The following is a 23,700-nucleotide window of genomic DNA, read 5'->3' as shown; positions in this document are numbered from 1 at the left end:
CCATTGGTGTGACAAAAGGTGAGAAAGAGGGGAGTCCCACGTTGAAGACTTGGGGTCTGGACCAAGCCTGGAAGTGGCGTCTGCTTCTGCTCACACTCCGCACACCCCCGTTCAGAACTATCAGTCATCCGGCTCCGCCTCCATGCAAGGGAACTGGGAAAGGTCATTTCCTCATACTCCCCAGAGGATAATGGAATGGTTTGATAAATCCGTGGCACTGTCTTAGCCACAGCTGTTTTTTTTTTTTTAAAGCAACAAATCTTTTTTGGACATTTATTAGTATTATCAACTGGCATATATGTCATATTAAGAAATCTCCACAAACTATTTAAAGTAACTGTTGCTTTAGATATTTTTTTACTGAGGTATAATTGACATATTAGTTTCAGGCGTGCAACATAATGATTCCATATTTGTATATATTACAAAATGATCATCACAATAAGTGTAGTTAAACACCCATTACCGAGTTTCGTTTATTTTTCCCCACCACAGCCACTCCACAGCTGTTTTCTCAAAACACAACAGCAACAAATGTCTGCTGATAACCCTGTCCTCCAATCGTGTTCGTAAATAAAAAATGTAGATTGTTCCCTGTGGCTGACTACCATCTCCTCTGATAGATGGGGCCCCTTCCCTGCCTGAGAACTGACTCAGGCTGCGTCAGTGGGTGTGGTGTGTGGACCAGCAGGCTCCCCTCTGAGATAAGTGGCCAGGCAACCTCTCCTCTGAAAGCCATAGCCCCTGCTTCCATATCTTGGCTATTGTGAATAATGCTGCAATGAACACGTGAATGCATACGTCTTCTCAAATTCGTGTTTTCTTTGGATAAATACCCAGAAGCAGAATTGCTAGGTCCTTCTTTGCCTCTTGTTACAGCCATCATTTTAAAGTCTATTGTGTCTGGGTTAAGTATTGCTAACTCAGCTTCTTTGTGTTTTTTTAAATTTCCATTTTCATGAAATATCTTTTTTCATCTCTTTATTTTCAGCCCATGTGTGTCTTTCCATCTGAAGTGAGTCTCTTGTAGGCAGCATTTATATGGGTCATGTTTTCTTATCCATTCAGCTACCCTGTGCCTTTGGATTGGAGCATTTAATCCATTTGCGTTTAAGCTATTGATAGATGTGTAATTATTGCCATTTTATTATTCATATTTTTGATCTTTGTCTTTCATCTTAAAGAACTCCCCTTAGACTCATGGACATGGACAACAGTGTGGTGATTGCTGGGGGAGGGGGTATAAGGGGACAAAATGAGAATGGAAAAAATACAATAAAGATTAAATAAATATATAAAAGAACTCCCTTTAGTGTTTCTTGTAATGCTGGCTTTGTGGTAATGAACTCCCTTAGCTTTTTCTTATCTGAGATCACTATTGTTTTTGACAATTATAAACAAGTTTGCAATACACATTCTTGTACCTGGGATGTTAAATGTTTGACGATATTTTTTAGATCAAATTCCTTGAAGGGCAATTGCTAACTCAAAGGGTATTTGCTTTTTTAGGACTTTATATATGCCTAGCAAATTGCCCTCTAGAAATAGCATACTGTCTCATAAGTCCATCAGCAGTCAAGTTATCATTAAAAAAATCTTCATCAATTTATTTATGCCAGTCGCACTTACTAACTGGCTACCTTGGTTTCCTCAACTGTAAAATATGGCCTTGCTGTTGAAGTCTTGTAAAGATTAAACATGTACCTCATATGTACCTATGACAAACTAAAATAGGAGTAACTTTGTTTTACAAAAACAATACAGTATTTCAAAGATAGAAGAATAAGCTGGCTGTCTCTCAAGGTCATTATGAATATTAGTACACATTTAAATGAACAGAAGTGGTATGTATATAATATTATAGTGTTAAGTATTATTGTTGTCTTTCTAATCCAGGTCTCTTGAATGCAAGGATATTCAAAAGCCAAGCCCTAGCTAGGACACAGGGAAAGCAAGGAATCCTGTGGATAGCTTGGGGGCAGGGGGTAGAAAGGACCCATTAGTGACGAAGATCAAAGGGACCAACAAAGGATTGGCCTTGGGGAATTCACTTCCCCTTGGCTGAGCATCCAGATTTTCTTTTGATTACAGATTTATCTGAGCATCTGCGTGTGAGCAATTTCTCTGCAAGGCTTCTGTCATCTCTTCCCTGTGCCCCATCCCCGTGGCTAAGAGATTTTCTGCTCATCCCCACTCCACCGAGTGTGTTTGTATGAATATGACCCAGGTACAGAGAGGACATGTTTCTGGCTCACTCAAGAGCATTGGGGATTTCGATAACCAGTTGGCAGGCAGGAACGGACAGAGTTTTTAAAAAGGGAAAGAGAAAAGAACTAGCACAATATGCATTGTGAATATTTAAAGGGATGATCTGGGATACAGAAAGGTGAATGTACAAATAATGGAGAGTTAGGTCCAGAAATTGTAGGATCAAGAGAACCTGGGTTGAACGGGTAGAATAATCATCCAGCCGTGTCTCTGCCTTGACCTTTTCTGTACATTTAGGATCTTTGGGATGAAATATCGATTGGGTGAAGCATTTTACATCAAGAGCCTTATTTTCTTCCTTCTCTTTTCTTCCTTTCCCCTCTGTGCTTCCTGTCCCGGAGTACACCCTACTCAGTGAAATGAAGCCATTGTTTTACATCACATTCAGGTCTAAAATGCATTTGATTAGGAATAAGTGTTACTAGACCCACTCACGCAGTGCCTGCGTCCTGCTTTGTTCCCTCCATCTGCGCCCTGAAATCAACTCTGGCGTCTCCGAAGTGCTGCCTTAGGAAGCAGATGAACCAGGCCACGTGTCCGCAGGAAGGATGTCGTTTTTTGAGCTCTGTCTATTAGGTTATGCATTCTATTGCTGGTAAGGGATGTTCAATAATCAGTGCTTAAAGCAAACACAAAAAAGGGTATTTCTTTTATTTACATAAAAGAAGCCCAGAGTGAGGCAGTCTAGAGCTGATAAAAAGGCTGCATTGTGGTTTTTGACAAGATCATTTTTCTCTTTCCTATAAAAGCCTGAGTGTAGGTAGTTCAGGGCAGCTGCAGAATCTGCATAATGACCAGAACTCAGAACAACTTCCTCCCTACCTTCCTTCTCCCCTTCCTTCCTTCTCTCCTTCCTTCTCTCCTTCCTTCCTTCCTTCCTTCCTTCCTTCCTTCCTTCCTTCCTTCCTTCCTTCTTCCCTTCCTCCCATTCTCCCTTCCTTCTTTTCCCTTTCCCACCCCCCCATCCATTTCTATCTACATTTGGCACATTCATGCTGTGTTTTATCTAGTTGCATGTGTCTCAGAGATTACTAACTTATTTATCTGTATTTAGCACATCTTATGAATGCTGCCAATGTCTTACAAGCTCCTGACCTCTATGCTTAGTTTCTTTATCCTCTACTTTTCTTTCTTGTTCTCTACAGCAGATTTTAACTTTCTTGTAATGTTAGATTTGTAACATATATAAATCCTAGATATGCACCGTATAGAAATAACAATGCGTAAGCACGTGACAATATCTTTTCATTACTTCTCTCTTGGTTTTTCACTAGATCGAAATGTTTGAAGTCTAAGCCAGTTGGCCTGTGTCAGCTTCTTTCTTTAATCTTTCTCTTCTTAATCTTTACTTTCCTTGGGCATTGTTAGGAAGAAATACTGGAATTCATCTGACCTAGACGAGCCTCTTCTATTAGTGAAAATACCGTCATAGAGGCTTCTTCTTGTTTTTTTCTTTCATAATTATAGCTTCAGTAAGCCTAGAGGTAGTGGCTTTCATGAAACACGCAGGACCCAACTCCTCTGTGTGTGTGTGTGTGTGTGTGTGTTTGCCTGCCCTGTTTTATTATTTTGTTGTAACAGCTCTTCAAGCAGTTTGTTTCTCTGGCTATGTTCTTGGAATCTTGTTTTATTTCTAGAAGCATTGAATCTAGAATCATTCAGAGAGTAAGCCTTTATTTACTTAATTGGATTTTTAAATGAATTCCAGCTAAAGAGATATGATTGCTCAATTAATCCCATCTTCTATTCACGTGCTGGAGGAGGTTCTGAGTGCATTGACACTCATTCCATCCCAGGGAGCAGGCTGTCTGCAGCCATGGCTGGTAGTGATAAATACTCAATACATGTTTATTATTGTTATTATGATCATTATACTTTGATTCAACTTACCTTGGAATTTTCTCTCTCTTTCTCTTTTCCTCTGATTCCTTCACACCTTATCCTTTGGCCAAATTTGATCTTGCTTACAGGCCCTTAGTTTTTGAGAGTCCTTTGGGAATGCTGAAATTTTCAGTTTCTCTGAAATTCCCATTGTCTTCCAAGTGCTTGAATTTCTTAAGACTGCAAATATACATGATAAAAGAACCCCCCAACTCTGTTGTTCTTTCTGCTCAACACCCCTATGAAGAGGAAAATTTTTCAAAAATTTCATCTCTTGCCTCCTATCCTAGCTTTTTATTGCTTCTCTCTCCAACCATTTTCCACTATACGACCCAGCTCTGTCATTGAGAGCCTTGGAGCCAGACTGCCTGGGTTGGTCTCTTGGCTCATCTAACTACTTACTAATCATGTGACCATGAGCAGAGTTATCTCACCCATCTGTGATTTCTTATCTGCAAAACAGAGGTGGCGATAAAAGCATCTGTAGCATAAGGTCTTTGTCAGGATAGAGTTGTTAAACATTTCAATGCTTGGTGTCTGAGACAGAGTCACACTGGTAGATGTTAGTGGGACACGCCATGCTCTGCCCAGCAGCCCTGTGAATGAATCTCTGCTGCCCTTGCTCCGTGACGAGAAGTAATGGAGTGGAGCACATTAAACACACAAGCTTCCGAGTTGGTCCACATTCGATGTGACCCAGATGTTGCCTGTGTTGTGTGTGACCTTGGGTAAGTGATTTAGCTTCTCCAAGCCTCAGTGCCCTCATTTGTTAAATGGGCTGAATACCAACCACCTCTCAGGATTATGCAGTTTTACTTTCAGGGCAATAATATATGAAAACAACCAGATGGCATCTGGACATATTCCTTGCATCTCTTTAGTCCATTAGTTTTTAAGCTTCTTTTGGGGATTTCTTCAATTTGCATATGAAGTGTATTGTTTTATTTTCATGAGATGCTTTCTTTGTTTTTTAAAAAGATTTTATTTATGTTTTTAGAGGGACAGAGAAAGAGAGGGAGAGAAACATCGATGCACAAGAGATACATGGACCCGTTGCCCCTCACATGCCCCTCAACTGGATACCAGACCCACAACGCAGGCACGTACCCTGCCTAGGAATCAAACCGGCCACCTTATGGTTCACAAGCCGGCACTCAGTCCACTGAGCCACAAAACCCAGGGCTCATGAGGTGCTTTATTTAGCATCTGTTGACCTTCCTGAAACCTTTCCAAACTGCTTCTGCCTCAACTTCCTTTAGTAAGAGAGAATTAAGTTTTAACCTAGCACACAACTTTTAACAGAGCCCAGCAAGATTTTAAATGAAGCTGTGAGTGCAGCTTTCTCACATCCTCACTGCTCTTAGTAACACAGTCGAGAATACAGATGCCTGACAGGTCAGATAATTGTTGCTGTCGATATGATTCACTGCCAGCCTCACATTCAGGAACTCAAGGTGTATATCTGAGAGAAAGTGTGTGTGTGCCTGTGTGTGTGTGTACATGCATTGGCCTCTCCCCTCTAGAACATCTTTTTCCCACTTTGAGGCACCTTGATGAGGGTGCAATGGCAACCGGACACTCCAGTTCTCATTCTGACTTCCCCTGAATGGCTCCCCTTTTTGCCACCTGCCCAAATGTTTCCATTATCCCAATTAACCACACCCAGAGCCCAGGGCATGGCCCTTTCACCCTAACCATCTTGCTGACAGCACCCAGCGTCAGCCCCATAATGTTGGTTACATTATGCAGTTACTTAGTAATGCAGTTAGTAATAGTACATCCTATTTTCTTCTTTTCCCAACTCTTTTCTTTTAGCTTCCCACCCTTACCCTATCTACTCCTCTGTAGAAACTCCTCCTCTCACTCTTGGCTTCCACTGAGATTTCTCCAAAACCAACAGGAGAGGAGGTGCCCTGGTGGGTGGGGGTGGGACAGGCTGTCCTCTGGGCCATTTCTACCACCCTTCCTCTGCTCGTCATTATTTGAAGTCTTTGCGTTTTATGTCCACGGCCTTCTTGAAATCTATAGCTCGGCATCCTCTGCTGACCCATTTTCACAACCTTAGGTGATTCAGTAACCTGTTCGTGTTCTTTTCTCTAGTCCCCGCTTCCTGGCGTTTATTTATGAGCTCAGGCTCATAATGTTGAGGAACGCCTCAAGGGTCCAGATCACTTGGGCCAAACACTGAATGCCTTTATCTTACAAGACAGTTCTTCCTCAACATCTTTTCTGTCAGCATTTCTTTTTTTTTTAAATTTTTTTTTAAATTTATTTATTTATCTTCAGAGGGGAAGGAGAGAGGGAGAGAAATATCAATGTACGGTTGCCTTTTGTGCGTCCCCTGCTGGTAGTTAGCCTGCAAGGAACCAGCCTGCAACCCAGGCATGTGCCCTGACTGGGAATCGAACCGCGATCGTCTGGTTCGCAGGCCCGCGCTCAATCCACTGAGCTACGCCAGCCAGGGCCTTCTGCTATGCCAGCCAGGGCCTTCTGTCAGCATTTCCAATCCACAGTCTCTCTTCCTCTCTCGGATCCTTTCTTCTGTTTCTTTTACTTACTCATCCTTTGCTGGGCATCCTGACTCTTGTTGGTCTGAACTACTCTGCACCTTTTTTTGATGCTGTTCCCAATAGGCATTTACTAGGGATGGAAGGAAGGAAGATGGAGTTTGAGCCCTGATGACTGTAATTCACTTATATTCCTGCTGAAATCGGTGAAGGGGAGGGAGACCGAGGCTCAGTTGATGGTACCCAACATACGTTATACAACTACAGCTACCTGAAAAAAAATTTACAAACACTGCAAATCCAACAAAGGCCCTCTTGCTACTTACCTCTCCTGCTTTATTTCTCAGAGGTAACCATTATTATCAATCAGATGTCCATTTTTCCAGTCCTTCTTCTCTACGTATGTTTGCATCTCTTGCTAAAATAAGCTACACAGGAATGGATAGCAGGTACCCAGTTACTACTGGTTGAATAAATGAATGCACATATGTGCATGTATATATTTGCATGTGTTTTGATGTAAATCATATGCTTTGTGAATATTACTTGGCAGCTTTCTTGTTTTGCTTAACAGTATATCTTACGAATATTTTTATGCCACCATAAATTGCTCTATTTCAGTCAATAGTTCTCCTGCACAGTATCATGTATTATGACATTTATTTGTTTATTCCTTTACTGGTGGATATTTACATGTTTCCTGTATTTGCCACTTAGAAATAGTGCTATAACATAAATTCTGGCAAAACTTTCTGCCCACCTGTACATGTATTTTTCTGGAACTGTTTCTTTGAAGGGCATTGTGGAGCAAGATGGTCTGTGTATTTTTAATAACCGTGACCAAATCACCCTCTTCAAGGGCCGTTGCAGTTCACATTGTAGCTGTGGAGGAGAAGATGAATTTCCCCACACTCATACCAGTGTCTGATATTATCGATTCCTTTAATGTTGCCGCTCTGATGGGTGAAATGGTGCTTGTTTTTTGAAATATTCACATTTCACTGATTATTTGTTCACTTAAGCATCTTTCAGTATGTTTATTGACCTTCTACACCATCTGTCCTGTATACATTCTCTTATTCTTTTTCTCCTGTTTCAGAGGAAGAAATTGCCCCTCTTGGTGCCCAAGAATTAATTCCTCGTGCTTCCTTTTTCCCAGCCTCTAGCATCTTCAGTTTCCTCGTTCTCATAGATTTCCTCTGAACAAAACCAGATTGCAGTTGCCTTGGTATAAAAGACTTGACTCAACTCCACCGTTCCCTCTGACTCCTCCCTCGTTCTCTCCACTCCTATACTTGTCAAATGAGGGCTCCCACCTGCTCCTGCTCCTCGGACCGCCTCTGATCACTAATCCCAGTCAGTGGTTTTCCTCAGTCCCAGCTTCACCAGTGCCTTTTGTTTTTAGTCACTGACTTCTCTTAACTCCCAGATGCCATCCCAAATCTCTTCTGACCTCTAGGACTAACTTCTTTCTCCCTCAAGTTTTTTTTTTAAGTATCCTTCCTTTGCCAAAAAAAAAATGTGGATTTTCAGTGATTCCTATGTTTGGACCTTTATTCTTTACCTTCCTAGTAACTCTGGAAATTGCATCCATGGCAAATGTTTCAACGACTATTTTTATGGAAAAGATTCCCAAATCAGCATCACTAGTCCTGACACCTCATCCAAAGTCCATCTTTCAGTGGCACTTTTCCCACTGAAAACTTATTCTAACTTATTGGGCCACTGTAACTTATTGTGCCCACTGTGTTCCAAAGCAATTTTTATCATTTTACTAATGGCTGTGGGTAGCACGAGGGAGAAAACCCTTATTTTCTAATTCACAGAATTCTCCTTAAATAGAGACTCATTTTGTCTACTAAATACTTGGATGGGTTATTTTTGGTGAAGGGGGTACCATCCAAAAGGACTGAGCTCATATTCCAAGAGGTAGTCATGGAACTGCTTTCCAAGTGAGGCTGGTCCGCTATGACACATTCATTTTGTTGGATATACTTTTCAAGAGATGGATTATCCGGGGTGAAAATGAGGATGGGAGTGGCTGTGGAAAGAAAGCAGAGGAAAAAGGTAGCAGTGTGGCAGGTCAGGATGGAGAATGAGGAGATATGTTTCCAAGGCATCTGCCGTCTGGAAGGAGCTCTAAGCTACCAAGTTACAACAGTGACCAGAGAGTCAGGAGCCAGCTATTCACTCTGATCTGACTTCACCCTCCAATCTGCTGCGCCATCTCTAGAGAAGAAGATAGCATCAGATTGTCTCCCTGGTGATGACACTGAGCTAATGCAGCTGATGAGTGACATCAGCGCTCCTGGGCTATGCAAGACCCATATGGCCTTCGTGGGTGTGGAAGTCTGCCAGCCCTATGGAAGCATGACATGGTCCTATCTAGAGCAAGATCTGTTCCCTCTTTCTTGTATCTGCTGCCTTCTCCTGTCCACCCTCCTTCCATTTACACCCCCGCTCAGGACTAACTCAACAAAAATTCCAGGAGCAAAGACAAAGGAGAACAGAAAGGGAAGGAAGAGGAGGAAGGAGTTTGTGTGTGTCCATATAGGCACCATCTATCTCTGGCTGACTCCCTCCGATCCTGACATGCACAGATGTTATATTGAGTTCTATTAGCAGGTTTATAAAGGTTGAGGTTGAACAATGGCACAACACCACTGGCTTCTTTTGTTGCCTGTAGCTACTTTTTACCATATGTTCCGAATGTTCACAGGGTGCACACTATGCTTACCATGCACTTTGTCATCTTCTAAGTAAATATTATAAGAGGATTCATCACATTTAGAAAGAATAAAAGTAAAAACACTCCCACAAATACAATGCATTCACATGCAAACAAAACCCGTACCACAGCTGGAAGGCTGTTAGAAGCAAGAACCCCAACATTAACTTTAAATTGTGTTCCTGCAGCCTCAGCAACAGCAACAGATACATCACTAGACCCTGATGACATGGGAACCCATCATGAACGAATGCTTTGCTTCAGGCTCATTCTCCCTCATTGGCTGCTTCTTCTCCTCTTTTTCCCAGGTACCCAGCTTCCTCCTCTCCAGCACACCCAACCCCAACTGAGTCATTGTTTGGAAAAGGAATCTCAAAGAGAAGGGGCAGTTCCCAGGAATACATAGGGTTCCTTTGTCTCATTTCAACAGAATGAGGTCATACCAGCTGCCTAGCAGATTCTCACCCTTAGCTGTTATGCATCAATGGCCCGACAATGCTTCTGATGTCTCTGTCATGCCCTCGGTCCCACCCTCTACCACATCTCATTGTAAACCTTCCACTCTTTGCTGGAAGCTTTCCCTGTAGTCTAAAAAAACAACCAATGCTTAGGAGTGCATGCGGGGCGCCAAGCAAAAGGCATCCTTCAACCATTTGTAGGCATTATAATCCTGATTTTAATTTCACAGATGAGAAAATGAAAGATTACTTTGCCAGGGGTTTCTAACCAGCAAGAAGCAGAGCAGCAATTAGAGCCCAGATCTATTTGATTCCAAGCCCCCGTGATGCATCTTGTACCTCACGTTGTATTAAGAGGATAATTAGATCCAGCGAGGTTGTTAGTGGCACAGGGAACACAGAGTCCAGCTTTGATCAGTTCAGGAGCTGATCTCACTGTCTGGGTCTCAGATCCCATCCGCCAGGATGAAAAACAGGCGGATCCCTTGATTGGCTGGCAAGGCAGCTCCCCACTTTCCCTCAGGGCTGAGCTCTTTTGCTTTGAAAACCCCGAAGACCTAGATTTCTCAAGCCTTGATCTGCTTTTCTCCCCAGCTACCCAGGAGCCCTGTCCTGTAGCTGGTTTCCAACTTCAGATAGACCAAAATCTCTCTCCAGGAACCTGCCAGAATCACGGTTTCTGGGATGGGTGCAGTCCTGATGGGCTCCTGGGGGAGCCAGAGTCATTCCTTGTTTACAGACACCTAACAGAGTCATTAAACCTGTTTTACATACCAGAACCCCAGCAGGATTTTCCCAGGGAAAACCAAGTGCAGGGTGAAGCTGCTAGTCCCAGGCAGGGTGGGGGCGATTCACCACACACTTAAAGAGGTGACTGGCCTCATTTCCTCCCCAGCTGAGGGGAACCGTTTCCTTTACCCCGTGGCCCTGCGGATCTCCAAGAGGGAGGGGCACGGCCACCTCTCTGGCCCTGTCTGCCAGGCTGGTTCAGCTGACAGCTGGCTGTAACCATGCTCTGCTCCCTCCCTGCCCTTCTCCTGGGCACTTTCTTAGCAGGTGCTCTTTTCCCTGGTAAGTGTCCCCCAAGCCCTCACCCTCACCCAACCCTATGAACCCAGAGCCTCAGCTACTGGTTGCATGGTCATTGCTACATTCCTCCAATTGGTCAGAGTGAATATGGTGGGACTTTATGGCTGGGGTGCTGGGTCTTGGTTTCCCTGTCCCCTGGGAAGGAGTTTGCTCCCTGGGTGTCCCCTTACCCAGTGACCCTCTGCACCCTTGGTTCTCCCAAGGCACTTGTGAGAACCTGTGAGATCCTGTGATTGATCCCATTTGCATGAGCCATTTGAAGTATGTGAGCCTCCCCTCTGTCCAGACAGCTGGATTCTTAACTCTGAGTGGCCTTTATACTCCCCCCAGGTGCCAGAGCTCAGACCATCCATCAATGGCCACCTACTGAAGTGCAGCCCACGGGCAGCCCACTCTCCCTGGACTGCACAGTGAAGGGGGCATCAAGCCCCAACCTGTACTGGTACCGGCAGGCCAGAGGCGGGGCCCCCCAGATGCTCTTCCTCTCCGTCAGTGTTGAGCAGGTAGAGTCTCAGGCGCCCGGGCACTTCACAGCCTCCAGGCCCCAGGATGACCGCTTTACCCTGCATTCTAAGAAGCTCCTCCTCAACGACTCTGGTCTCTACCTCTGCGCCTGGAGTATCACACTGCGCTGGGTGGGGCAGACCTCTGTGCAAAAACCAGACGCCCCCCTGCGTCCTCACCACCCTCTCCAGGGGCCCTCCCTCAGGGACCAGGTGCAGGGTGTTCTTCACTGGGATTCTCACTGCCAGTCAGCATGAGAGCAATTGAATCAAGCCAGATCTCCCCAAAGAACCTTACTGAGTAGTTCTCGGGGAGAACAAAAAGGCTTATGCCTGCAGAACCTGTGAACGGCACCCACAGTCAAGCCCCCAACACGTGGACGTCCAGCCCCAGGCCGCCATATTGCAGCTCTCAAAGTGCACTGTTCTCCCCAGTTCCTGTAGGTCTGCGCTGGGGGCGGGTTTGAGCAAGTGCCGGAGAGAAAGGAATCATGCACCTGGCATGCGGGGTGGTGTGGCAGTGAACTGATGACAAAATGTGAGGATGCCATTTCTGGGGACTTAACCGGTTACGTTTCATCACCGGGAGAGCCCCCTCTGATTGCTCTGGACACTTTGTGGTGGCTTGGATGAGGCCCGGAGCCAGGGAAGGAAGGGCAAGGTGGTTGTGGGCCGTTCCCGTGCGGGCTCCAAGTGTGGTTCTGTCAGTACCAAAAACATGCACCGAGGGATTGTGATGATTGTTTTGCATTTTAAGCTTTTCTAAAAATTCCTGTTCTAGGGTTTCGCATCCCTTCCCCTGTAGCAAAAAAAAAGGGGGGGGGCAGAGAAGCGGCTGGTGACCAAGGAGAGACAAGAGAAGATAAAAAACTGGCATGTCTGGGTGATAGAAAAGTCCTAAAAAAGAGAAATTACTTGGATGGGAGCGAAGCGGAGGAAAGGCTTAGAAAGGGGTGGCTGGAAAGAGATGTCACAGTTACCTTGGCAACCGAGCTTCCTCATTACTCAGTCACTGTCCTCTTTTTTCTTAAAAAAGGTTTTCTTTCTGCAGATCCCTTCTGCTCCACGAGGGGGCATAACAGGCCTTAAGATGCTCTGTCTTTAGCATCACTTTGTTCCGGCAATTCAGATGGGTTCGGTTTCAGTATCGTTTGAGTCTGCAGAGGAAAATCTGAGACAGAGCCACGAAGTATCAAGACAGTGTTTAACGATGCCCAAGCGTTCCCCTTGGACCTCTGGGATCAACAATTTATTAAGCAGCCATTGAGTGCTGGGCCCTCTGAGCCCTCCCAGGGATTCAATATCAAAATGAATTATGTTCAGGTTGATGCTGGCCAGGGTCACAGCATGGCTCAGTCAAGGCACTTGGTTGGCTTTGTTGTTTATTTTCCTGCGTACAGATTTTTAGCTGCTAAGTCCAGCAGTAGTGCTGAGACCGTAGAAGTAAAGGCAAGTATTTGCAGCTCATTGAATAGTAAGCAGAGCCTCCAGCTAATGTTTGGATACGAGCTGATTTTTAAACACAAGCAGAAACAGATCCCGCCTGGAAGCAGTGCTGTCTGATTATTTTTAGCTAATAGACTTCAGTATCTAGGACAGTTTGAGATTAACATAAAAACTGAGCAGATAAGAGAGAAAGTTCTCATAGGTCCCTTTCCTTCCCTGGTCTCTCCTGCGATTAACATCTCACATGGTCATACCGTGTTTGTTACTGTTAGTGAACCAACACGGACACATTATTATCAACCAAAGTCCACGGTTTGCTCTGTGCCGTACATTGATATGGTTTTGGACACATAGAGCACGTCTTGTCCTGACCTCCAGAGTCACAAAAAATAGTCCCACCACCCCAAATCCCTTATGCTTCGTCTAACTTCTCTTCCCTGGACACCCTGATCTTTTCACCACCTCTGTTGCTTTAAGGCACTGGATTTTCAAGTCTAAATATATGAGTTGTCATGACCTTGGGCTAATTATCTAAATTTCCCTTATGGGATTGTTAAGTATATTACATGAAATGGCATTTACCTTATAAAGCCCTATTACAGGGCCTAATTTTCAACAGCTAAATATTCCTTTCCTCTCTTTAAGTTTACGAGATATTTTAATTCCAACTTGCTCACAAGAAATACTTGTATTTTTAAAAATTAGATTGGAAACCATGGAGTAAATATTTTAAAGTGCTAAAGATCGTTGGGTGACAAAGCCATGAAACTTAGACCCTCCACATTCAGATGTTGGTCACGGGTGTCTTCTTTTGGGACTCTGTGCACCTAGCTGATCCAGGTGGTCCCCGCTGTCCAGGTGTGGTCCATAGGAGAAGTAAAACAGAGTTTTCATTCCCGTGGGAAATTCAGACAAGTTCTGGGCAACTTCACGGATGAGAGAGAATTTTAGCAGGATTTAGGGTTTCGGAAGGCTAGTTTTAGATGAAGCTAAATGACCCTCTCAGCAGGAGAACTGGTTTGAGTGGCAATGTGGAGTCTTGGTGAACACTGCAAGTCCCAGAAAAGCATTCAGGAAATAGTCCTGGTCCCAGAATGGGGTGAAAGAGAGACAGGAAGGCAATACCAGGTAAGGAGAGGCTGAAAACCACCTAAATTCATCAGAACAAGTTAATATTCTCAATGTTGTTGGCCCCATTCCTCAGACCTGTTCCCTTATAGCAGCGATTTTCAACCTTTTTCATCTCGAGGCACACATACGCTGATTACTAAAATTCTGTGATTCACCAAAAATATATGTTTTGCCAATCTGACAAAAAGTAGGTAAAATTTTGATTGATTCACACCGAATGGTAAAAAAATGACACACTGTTGTCATTTTTTAATTTGACAATCCAGGAGAAAAGAGGTCAGTGCCCCTGCCTAAAGAGTCAGGTATTGCAGATTTTAAAAATTCTGGAGGCACATGGATGAAAAAATCACTGTTTTGTGGGTTTCCATGGTGTCAATGACCCAGAAAAATTGACCATCCTCGTCATTTCAGGAGACAAAGGAGAAAGCACCGCAAAATGGCGCAGGAGGGGCACAGGTACACTCTCTCCGGCCCTGATTCATCCATCTCATCTGCCCCTTGGGGAGATGAGACCGCCCTTTTTTAGGAGAGCTACAGGACTTTGTAGCTCTTGGCTCTTGGCTCTGACTTTGTAGGTGTGCCCTGACAACCAGTCCCACACATGGGATTCCTTTCAAGTCCTCTCGCCTGGATCTCAGCTGCTCATGGATGTACAGGGAGAAAGTCTGTGGCCTCTGGGAAGCTTGAGGAAGATGGGAATACCCAGGGTGGGAAGGTGGTGACGCTGCATTGGCTACTTTTTAGTTTGGGCCGGGATTGTAAGCTGTGGGTTGAGTATGAGATAGACTTTGAGCTGCAGCAAAGCAGGCTTGGCCTGTTCTGTATCCTGTTATTCTCCGATCCCTCCTTTGGGGGGTGGTCCTACTTTGTGGCTTTCCATTCTCTCCTGCATCATGTCTTTCTCCTCCTCTTACCCAGATGGCACAGGACACCCATCATCCAGACCTTTCAGCCTTAGCAGTGGGGGTGACACGTAAAGAAACCCAGTCAGGACAGAACACCAAGACAGCCCAGACTGTTCGTTCCAGTCTGCTCATTATCTCCCTGTCCCTTTTCAGTGACTCATTAGCAGCTCTCATTAGATGAGTGGAAGGAAGAGGGAGGGTGAGCATGGGGTGGGGGCAGGCACTTAGGGGGCCCCTGGGAGAAGGGAGTGGCCCATGTGATGTGTGGCCAGAAGGGACCCCAACTGGGTCGGAGCAGTTACTGCAGTGTTTTTCATTCCTCACTATCTGCAGGGCCCCGCTGCAGCCTGGGTCTGGGGCATGACCTCCAGCAGGTGTAGAAGTTGAGCTGGGGGCTGGGTGGTCTGCAGCTGGAACTGAGGTGCCCCGATGCCTCTCCAGAGACCCCCCTCTTCTCCTCCCCTCGCACAGCTGGGGTGCTAGCCAGGGGCGCAGGTAGAGAGAGCAGCACCGGAAGGGGGGGGCCAGGATGTGGTGCTGTGGCTGTCCTGGTGCTCAGAAGGTGGGTGGCAGGGAGGGACTTTCACAGGCACCCCAGAGGCAGGATCTGGTAAATGTCAAACCACATCCTGTTGTGAGTCCCCGAGATGGTGCTAGGGGCAGGTGGGTGGCTGTTATTCCCTGGGCTGATGTTACTCAGAGATAAACAGCCAGGCTGCCAGTGAGCGCTGGCTTCAGACACCCTGTGCCTTCTTCCCCAGGTGTCTCCTGAGAGACCCCAACTCCAGCTCCTTACTTCCTGGCCTTTGATTCAAGGCCATTCTCCTTTAAAGATGATTTTTATCTCCTCATTCATGGCCCTGGAGCTCTTTCCTAGAGGAGGGTCAGGGCACAGGTGCCAGGGTGCCAGGTTGGTGTCTTGGGGAAGTGTGGGACCCAGGGTCAGCCCCGTCCCCCCTTACACCATCGTCACCCGCTGAGGCTGTGTCACAGGTGTGAGTGATTTGCGTCTGGGATGAGCTTAGATTCCCCAGCTGAATTGCCTTCCTTATGGGGTTTGAGGCCTGCAGATGATGAATCGATGAATTGCTGAATCTGAAGAGCAAGGTGGAAGGTTGCTTAAAGATCACTTCCCCCGATCTGCACCTCACAGGGGAGGCTATAGAAGCCTCAAGAAGAGAAACGAGGTGTCCAGGGCCACGCAGCTGAGGGCAGAGGAGGGCCAAAAGCCACTCTCTGTGTCTCAGCAGCTCCCAGATCTCAGACAACGTTCAGGGAACTCGGGCTTCACATTGAGCTGAGATCTTCCTACACATTTCATGCACTACTTGTGTAAGAATGAATAACGCGTGGCCACGGCATCTGAGGAGGCATGAGGCTGGAGGGGTTAATAGGACGAACCACAATTAGAATCCTGCAGAAAAGAGATAGGGTGGAGAGACGGGCCGGAGACGTACGATACAATGGAACAAGTGTTCCCCAACCCCAGCCGTCCTCCAAAACAGAGAGTGCCAACCCCATGAACACTGCCAGGGTAACACGCGGCTCATGTATTGTGCACATATGCAGTGGGTGTGAACAAGACAGGGGCTGGAGTGAAAAGGGAGCTCTGTGCGTCAGGCGGGTGAAGAGTTGCCCTAATGGCCCAGTGGAGAGGATACTGAGAATGAGGAGGTACAGAGGCTCTGGTCCAGGACACCACCCTTTTAGAGAATGTTTTCAGAGCACAGCGGCTGGGCTGCACAGGGCAGGGGCTGCTCAAAACTGTGCTGCACGGGACGAGAAGTGAGACAGCTGGACACGTTCAACCTGAAAAAAATCTTTAGGCTGATACTGGTGATGATAAGAGCAGCCGATGCTTATTGTTGCTGTGATGACAGCTTTACCTGGTGTGTGGATTAAACAAAATGAAATCACCTCGTGTGAAGTGGGGGTGGTCACTCAGCCTGTTTTGTAGGAAGGAAGGCTGTGTCCTAGAGCTGGGCCCTTGCCCCAGGCCACATAGCTGATAAGTGGCATGTCTAAGGCTTGAACCTGGGTCTTTTTGGCTTTGAGGCATATATATGCTTCAAGTATATACATGTATATATATATATATATATATATATATATATTCATTTTTAAAAGCTACTGTTCCATCTATGTGTTGTAGATATTGTTGAAATTCAAATTTAATTAGTTTCTGTCTTACTTGGAAAATAATGCAGTAGAGTCAATTTGGTGTCTTTCACATAGTTTCAAACCTAAACACCCTGTTACAGTTCAAAGACCAGCACAGAATCCGAACAGACCACAATGCCGTCTCTGTAACACGAATTACACTCCTTTTCTCTCCTGCTATAGGATTACAGGAGAATGCGTGACTCTGCTTTGATTGATAGTGATGACAGTGTGCATTTTGTTAGGTTTCTGTAAAATTCACAGTTTTGCTTTATACGATATTAGTATACATACATTACTGCGAATTTATCTTAAATGATATCTGGCATAGTTCCAGGGTGTTATTTGGAAACCTAGTGGCTTTCTCCACTTTTACTCATGAGTGACTTATTCCCATCCTCAGAAGTGAACTTTCATAAAGTCCACATTCTTTTTTTAATTTTAATTGTTGTTCGAGTACAGTTTTCTGTCTTTTACTCCCATCCCAGCCCACCCCCCAGCCCTCCCCACCTCCCTCTCATTTCCACCCCTCTTTGTTATTGTCCACGTGTCCTTTATACTGGTTCCTGCAAACCCTTCCCCTTTTCCCCGGAAATTCCCTCGCCTCTCAGGTCACTGTCAGCCTGTTCTCTGTTTCAGTAACGTCCACATTCTTTATGTGACCTTCTCACCCGTCGCGCACATGCTTTCTCCATTCTGCCAACTCAAGCTTTTAAGGCTTCTGCTCATTCTGTCTCTCATAGACTTGTGGACCCTTAGCTTGAGACGTCTTAGGAGGGGGTCTCATAAGAGTATAATTATGGCCAATGAAGGGCATTGCACAGTTTCATGGACACCCAATCAGGCCAGATTCTTCATAGAGCTACCCAGGGAGGACATGGCCTAACTGGACAAGTCAAGGGTTTTCTGGGGAGGGACTCAAGACTCTGCATTTTATGCTTCTTTACCAACCAGAGTGTCGATGAGTCTAAGATCTAGTCGGGATCCAGTCCCACTATGGGAGGGAGGGTGCAGAGGGCCGAGGTGTCATTGCTGCAATAGCCTAGTCCTGGTCAGAAGGGGTCATACCCAGGATCACTACGAAGGCACTGCTTTAAAGTTCACTCATGTCAGCAAGTCTGGCCAGGATGCAGTATTCCTGTCAAGACCCCACCTTGTACTTAGGGAAGACAGTTGAGGTAGGTAAGAGCAGGCTGATGGAACTTCTGTGGGAATTGTCACAACTGGGGACTCATTTTCAGGCCCTCCTCGCTCACGTGTAAATCTATTGATTCACCAATGGGACCCCATCTTCCCCAAGAAGCCCTCAAGGAGTCCAAGTGCAACAGAGATGAAGACCATGGGTAGAGATGGAGGAGAAAGCCATGTACCTAGAACTATGGGGTGAAGGGCTGTGTCAAGTAGAGAATATGTGGTCTGTTGGAGGGACATGATTCAGGGCACAACCAAATATTGTCACCATACATCTTAAGGAGAGGCAGGCACTAAGAACCCAGGGACTCCAGGTCCACAAGCACACTGCAAGAGAAGGGAGTCCCACGATGGGAGGGGAGGACTTCCAACCCTAGACTGAGGCAGGGAATGCTTTGTGTCTTGGGCTCTGTTGGGAAGGATAATGCCTCCTGTGATGGGGTAGGATAGTGCCTCCCGTGATGGGGTGTCAAGACCCAGAAATAACCTTTCTTTAAGCAATGGGAGTCTGCCACAAGTCATGAGGATGAACTGTAATTAAAACCATTGCTCAGGCTTGGTGGCTTTCTCTACTGTGAGTCCTATGTGGCGAAGGGTAATTTCCATCTGACCATGGTCAAAGGGGACATGGTGATGAGAGTGGAAAGAGAGGTCAGTGGGGCTGCAGAGCACAGATTCGTCCTTGGGTCAGTGGCAGTGCTAAGAAGGGACCTGGGGTTTTGTGCGATTCCCGAGGTCTCCACCAACATCTCAGCACCCCTAAATGTAGTACACCTAGGTAAGAGTGCATTTTGGTTGTATGCATATAGCTTTATACCAGTTCTTTGTTCCCATATCCACCCCTACGAAGACAGACCTCATGAAGTTTCTCCTTTATGGGACATCTGGAGCTCTGTTTGCACACACTGCTAGGGGCTGAGGTCACTCAGGCTGCCACTCTCTGGGGCCCACGGAAGAAGAAAGATGGGGAAATAGCTCAGGGCAGAAAATGGAGATATTAGTATCTTTCAGGGTCCCTTGCTGTTATCCCAACCTCTCTTGTTCCAAAATCCTTTTTTATTTTTTAATGTATTTTTAAATTACAATTGGCATGCATTGTTATATTAGTTTCACAGTGATTGGACATTTATATAACTTAAAAAGTCATCACCCTGAGACGTCTGGTACCCGTCTGACACCATGCCCAGTTATGACAAGATTATTGACTATATTCCCCATACTTTATATCCCTGTGACTATTTTTATAACTGACAATTTGTCTTTTTAATCCATGTCAACTTTTTTATCCAAATTTCCAATCCCCCTCCCATCTGGCAATCATCAATTTGCTCTTTGTATCTATGAGTTTGTTTCTGCTTTGTTTATTTATTTATTTTTTAAGGTTCCACATACAAGTGAAATCAAGCAGCACTTGTCTTCCTCTATCTGACTTACTTCCCTGAACATAATGCCCTCTAGGTCCATCGATGTTGTTGCAAATGGTAAGATTTCACTCTTCTTTTTATGACTGACTCATATTCCCTTGTAGATATGTACCGCATCTTCTTTATATAATCATCAAAATCCTTTTTTTCTGTCTTCCACTTACTTAAGCAAAAGAAAGTCTTTGTCTCTGTTGGTCCCAGCCTCATCTATCCCCCACTGCCACTGCCCAAGCCTGCACAGCCCGGCCATGAGCTGTGCAGTAGGAAGGGTTGCAGTCTCTAGTGGATACTGATGCGGATAGGAGAATTCTTCTGAGCAAGTGACAGTGATTTGACTAGCCCTGCCCCATGGGAATCCCTTCTCCCCTACCCCCCCACCCTCCAACCAGGATGTCCCCATTATTACGTGACCAGTTGGATGCCTCCTTCCTCCCCTGAGTTCCTGGATACATCTCTAAGGGCCATTTGGGTTGAGGTTCATTTCCTGGGCTTCTACCATGAAGAGTCCAGTTGCGACCTCAGGGGATGGCGGGAACTTAGGGTACCCCGNGAATTCTTCTGAGCAAGTGACAGTGATTTGACTAGCCCTGCCCCATGGGAATCCCTTCTCCCCTACCCCCCCACCCTCCAACCAGGATGTCCCCATTATTACGTGACCAGTTGGATGCCTCCTTCCTCCCCTGAGTTCCTGGATACATCTCTAAGGGCCATTTGGGTTGAGGTTCATTTCCTGGGCTTCTACCATGAAGAGTCCAGTTGCGACCTCAGGGGATTGCGGGAACTTAGGGTACCCCAGGCATTCTTCTAGAGATGATTGACTTCTAAGTCTCTCCCATAAGTAAGGATGTTCTGCCCCTGCACTGGGTGACACTTGTCCTGGACTACATTTTGCCCATAGATTTCCTTAATAGAATGAACCTCAGACCAGCCTGAGACTGGGACAGCTCCCCAGGCCCAAGTAGATGAGGAACTGCTTTAATGGCTCCCCTTCCAGGAATACATCTGGACCCAGAGTCCCCCTCAGGGCCCCTTTAACTGGGGTGTCCCTGTGTCCTGGCCACTTATGAGGACAATCCTGATTTACTCCACTTGTCCCATTGTGCTATTGTCCTCTCAACAGAATCCCCATTTGTACAATAAATGATATGCTTGTCCTACATCTAACCCTTCTGTGCTCAGTTCCACCTGAGAATGAGGGAGTGGGATACCCAGAATTGTCCCAGAAGGATTCACTTAGGTTCTAGAGAAAGAGACGGGCAGAAGAGCCTAAGTTCCCAGAGCCTGTGGGTTAAACGCCAAGGGCATTTAACTGTCTGTCCAAGAGACATCCTGGTCATACACAGAGGGCAGGGGTGTCAAACTCACTTTCACCAGGGGGCCACATCAGCCTCACAGTTGCCTTCAAAGGGCCAAATGCAATTTTAGGACTGTATAAATGCAACTACTCTGTAACCAGGGGCAAGGAGCTCTACATTCAGCCTTTTGAAGGCAACCACGAGGCTGATGTGGCCCCTGGTGAAAACGAGTTTGACACACCCAGAGAGCTTCTTCAACAGAGGTCTCAAGTACTAATTCTGTGTGGCTGTGAAGACTGGAGAAAGGAGCCTTCCCTGGGTCGAGTGGGGTGTTGGGTGGGGACCCAATGGAGCTTGTAACTTTCTCCATCTCTGTTATGTCTCCAGCATCGAGTCATCCATTGGGGACCCAATGGAGCTTGTAACTTTCTCCATCTCTGTTATGTCTCCAGCATCGAGTCATCCATCCTGCAGGGGACATGCCTTCTTTCCTCACCTGGGTGAGCCCCAGGGGCCAACCAGCTGTTTCTCCCACATCCTCCCACCTGCTAAGACCTCTGCTTTGGGCACCCCCAAGATGACAGCCACTGAGCCCGCAGACCCCATTTCTCTTTGGTGAGGGTAACCCTCCTCTCCCACCTGCACCTTGACATTTGCCCTACTTCTGCTCAGCTCCTTCCTCACAGCGCTGCTGGAACAACCTTCTGTCCCCCAATAGCCTGTCTGCCAGCAGCCCATCCCCCTACACCTCATCCCCCAATGCCCCTGTCCCCATCCACTCCCTCTGGCCCATGTGATGCCTTGTCCCCTCTGAGGCACTGGCTGTCCCTTCAGCCACTCCTCTCTCCACCCCCACACCTTGTGAGGGACCACGACACACATCCAAAGAATGGAAGGCCCTGTTTTGTGGGTGCTGGTCTAGGGCCTAAACTCTGTGTCCTTTGTTTGGGGACTTATGTCGTCATTACAAAAACAGACAGACAACAACAGCAACACCAAATAAAAAAAAAAGAACTGCACTGCAGTTAGAGAAATCAGAGATAATTATGACTGATGGGAAGTTGTAGTCATGGGGTGGTTTCTCTCGGCCACCCCTGCCCTGGGCTGCTTCCTTCCCTGGCCCCTGTGAGAGTGCTGATCCATACAGCCCTCTCACTTCCAGTTCCTGGATGCTCACTGTAGGGGGACAAATAATGTCCCCCCGAAATTCATACCCAAATGTGACCTAATACGGAAATAAGATTTCTGCAGATACAAACGTTAAGGATCTCGGGATGAAGTCCTTCTGAATTTAGGGTATGTCCTCAGTCCAATGAGTCCTGCCTTGGTAAGAAAAAGGAGAGGGACATCTAGACAGAGACACAGGGAGAAAGTGACATGAAGACAGATGTAAGGTTGGCGTGTGGCTGCCACACACTCAGGAATGCCAGGAGCCAAGAGAAATGGGAAGACACAGAAAGAATTCTGCCGTAGACCTTTTGAAGGGAGTGCAACCTGGCTGACAGCATGACTATGGACTTCTGGAGCCTTTTGTTTTAAACCATCAAAGCTGTGGTTCTTTGTTACAGCAGCGCTGGGAAACAGATACACTCAGGACTCAAGGGCTCGTCATGCTCTTACCGTGGGTCCTGCCCTGGAGTTTGGGAGCTGCTGCTGCAGGGCCAGCCTGTGACAATCACACCATCCTGGTCAGGACTTGGAAATACTTCCTGAATGGCCATCTTCAGAGGAATGTGCCAGTGTCACAGCTTACCCATCAGTTGGTCTATGACCTGTGCCATCTTCAAGTGTAAGGTGGGGAGACTGATCCCTGCAGCTTCTAGGGTTGTTGTGGGCATTCACTGGGACAGTGCTCGGCCCCAAGTCTGAAGTAAAGCAGGCCATCAGTAAGGACTCCCTCTTCTCTGCCCTTTCTCAGCTTTCAGACTTCCTTCTCACCCTTGACCTTCAGCCTCAAGTAGCTTACACGTGGCCTTTCTCACCCTCCATCTATTCCTTCTTTCCTCTACTTGCATGCCCCGTCTCCTCAGTGCAGTGAATGCAACCTGCACATAGAGTTTACTGAGTATGGGGGCCCTCAGTGTGCTGCCTCTGGGGCCATCTGGTCTCCGTCCCTTTAAGTGAAGGTGCCCATTGGAAGGGTTATGCAGATGTAGGACCTTGACCCCCAGTGAGCCCTGCTTCCTGTCCCCATTCCTCCCCTAGGGCCTGACCCCATGGGTCCTGCCTCTGGGAAATTTTCAGGTTTCACATTTCAGTACTTTTAACTCCGCAGCCTTCTTTAGGATTCTAACCTAGACATGCAGAACAGAACTAAATCTTGTGCCAAAATCCAGAAATAAGATAAGACGTAGGTGTTAGGAGATACAGATAAAACCTAAATGCATAATAAATAGCATGTGAATCTGGAATTGAGAAACAACCAGGCATTCTAACCCGCAGGTATACCCTGTCTTTGGTCTTATACTGAGGTGGGGGTTATAGTCACCTGGGCTCATCCTTTTTCAAGAGCCCAGAACCTTGTTCTTTAGACTAACCATATGTACTGGGGCCCCAGAATGCTTGAGTATGGACCATACGATGGCTCACCATTCACCAGGATGAACATGAGGAAGCACATTCGTCAGATAGGATAGTCAATCACTCCTTGTGCCTGAGAGGTGGTGTCCCCAAGTGAGAAGATGTGCCTTCGAAGGGCAGAACTCCATAGACAC

This window comes from Sturnira hondurensis, unplaced genomic scaffold, assembly GCF_014824575.4.
Source record: "Sturnira hondurensis isolate 20B ecotype Veracruz unplaced genomic scaffold, ASM1482457v3 Scaffold0018310, whole genome shotgun sequence".
NCBI lineage: Eukaryota > Metazoa > Chordata > Mammalia > Chiroptera > Phyllostomidae > Sturnira > Sturnira hondurensis.
This window is presented reverse-complemented; position numbering follows the sequence as displayed.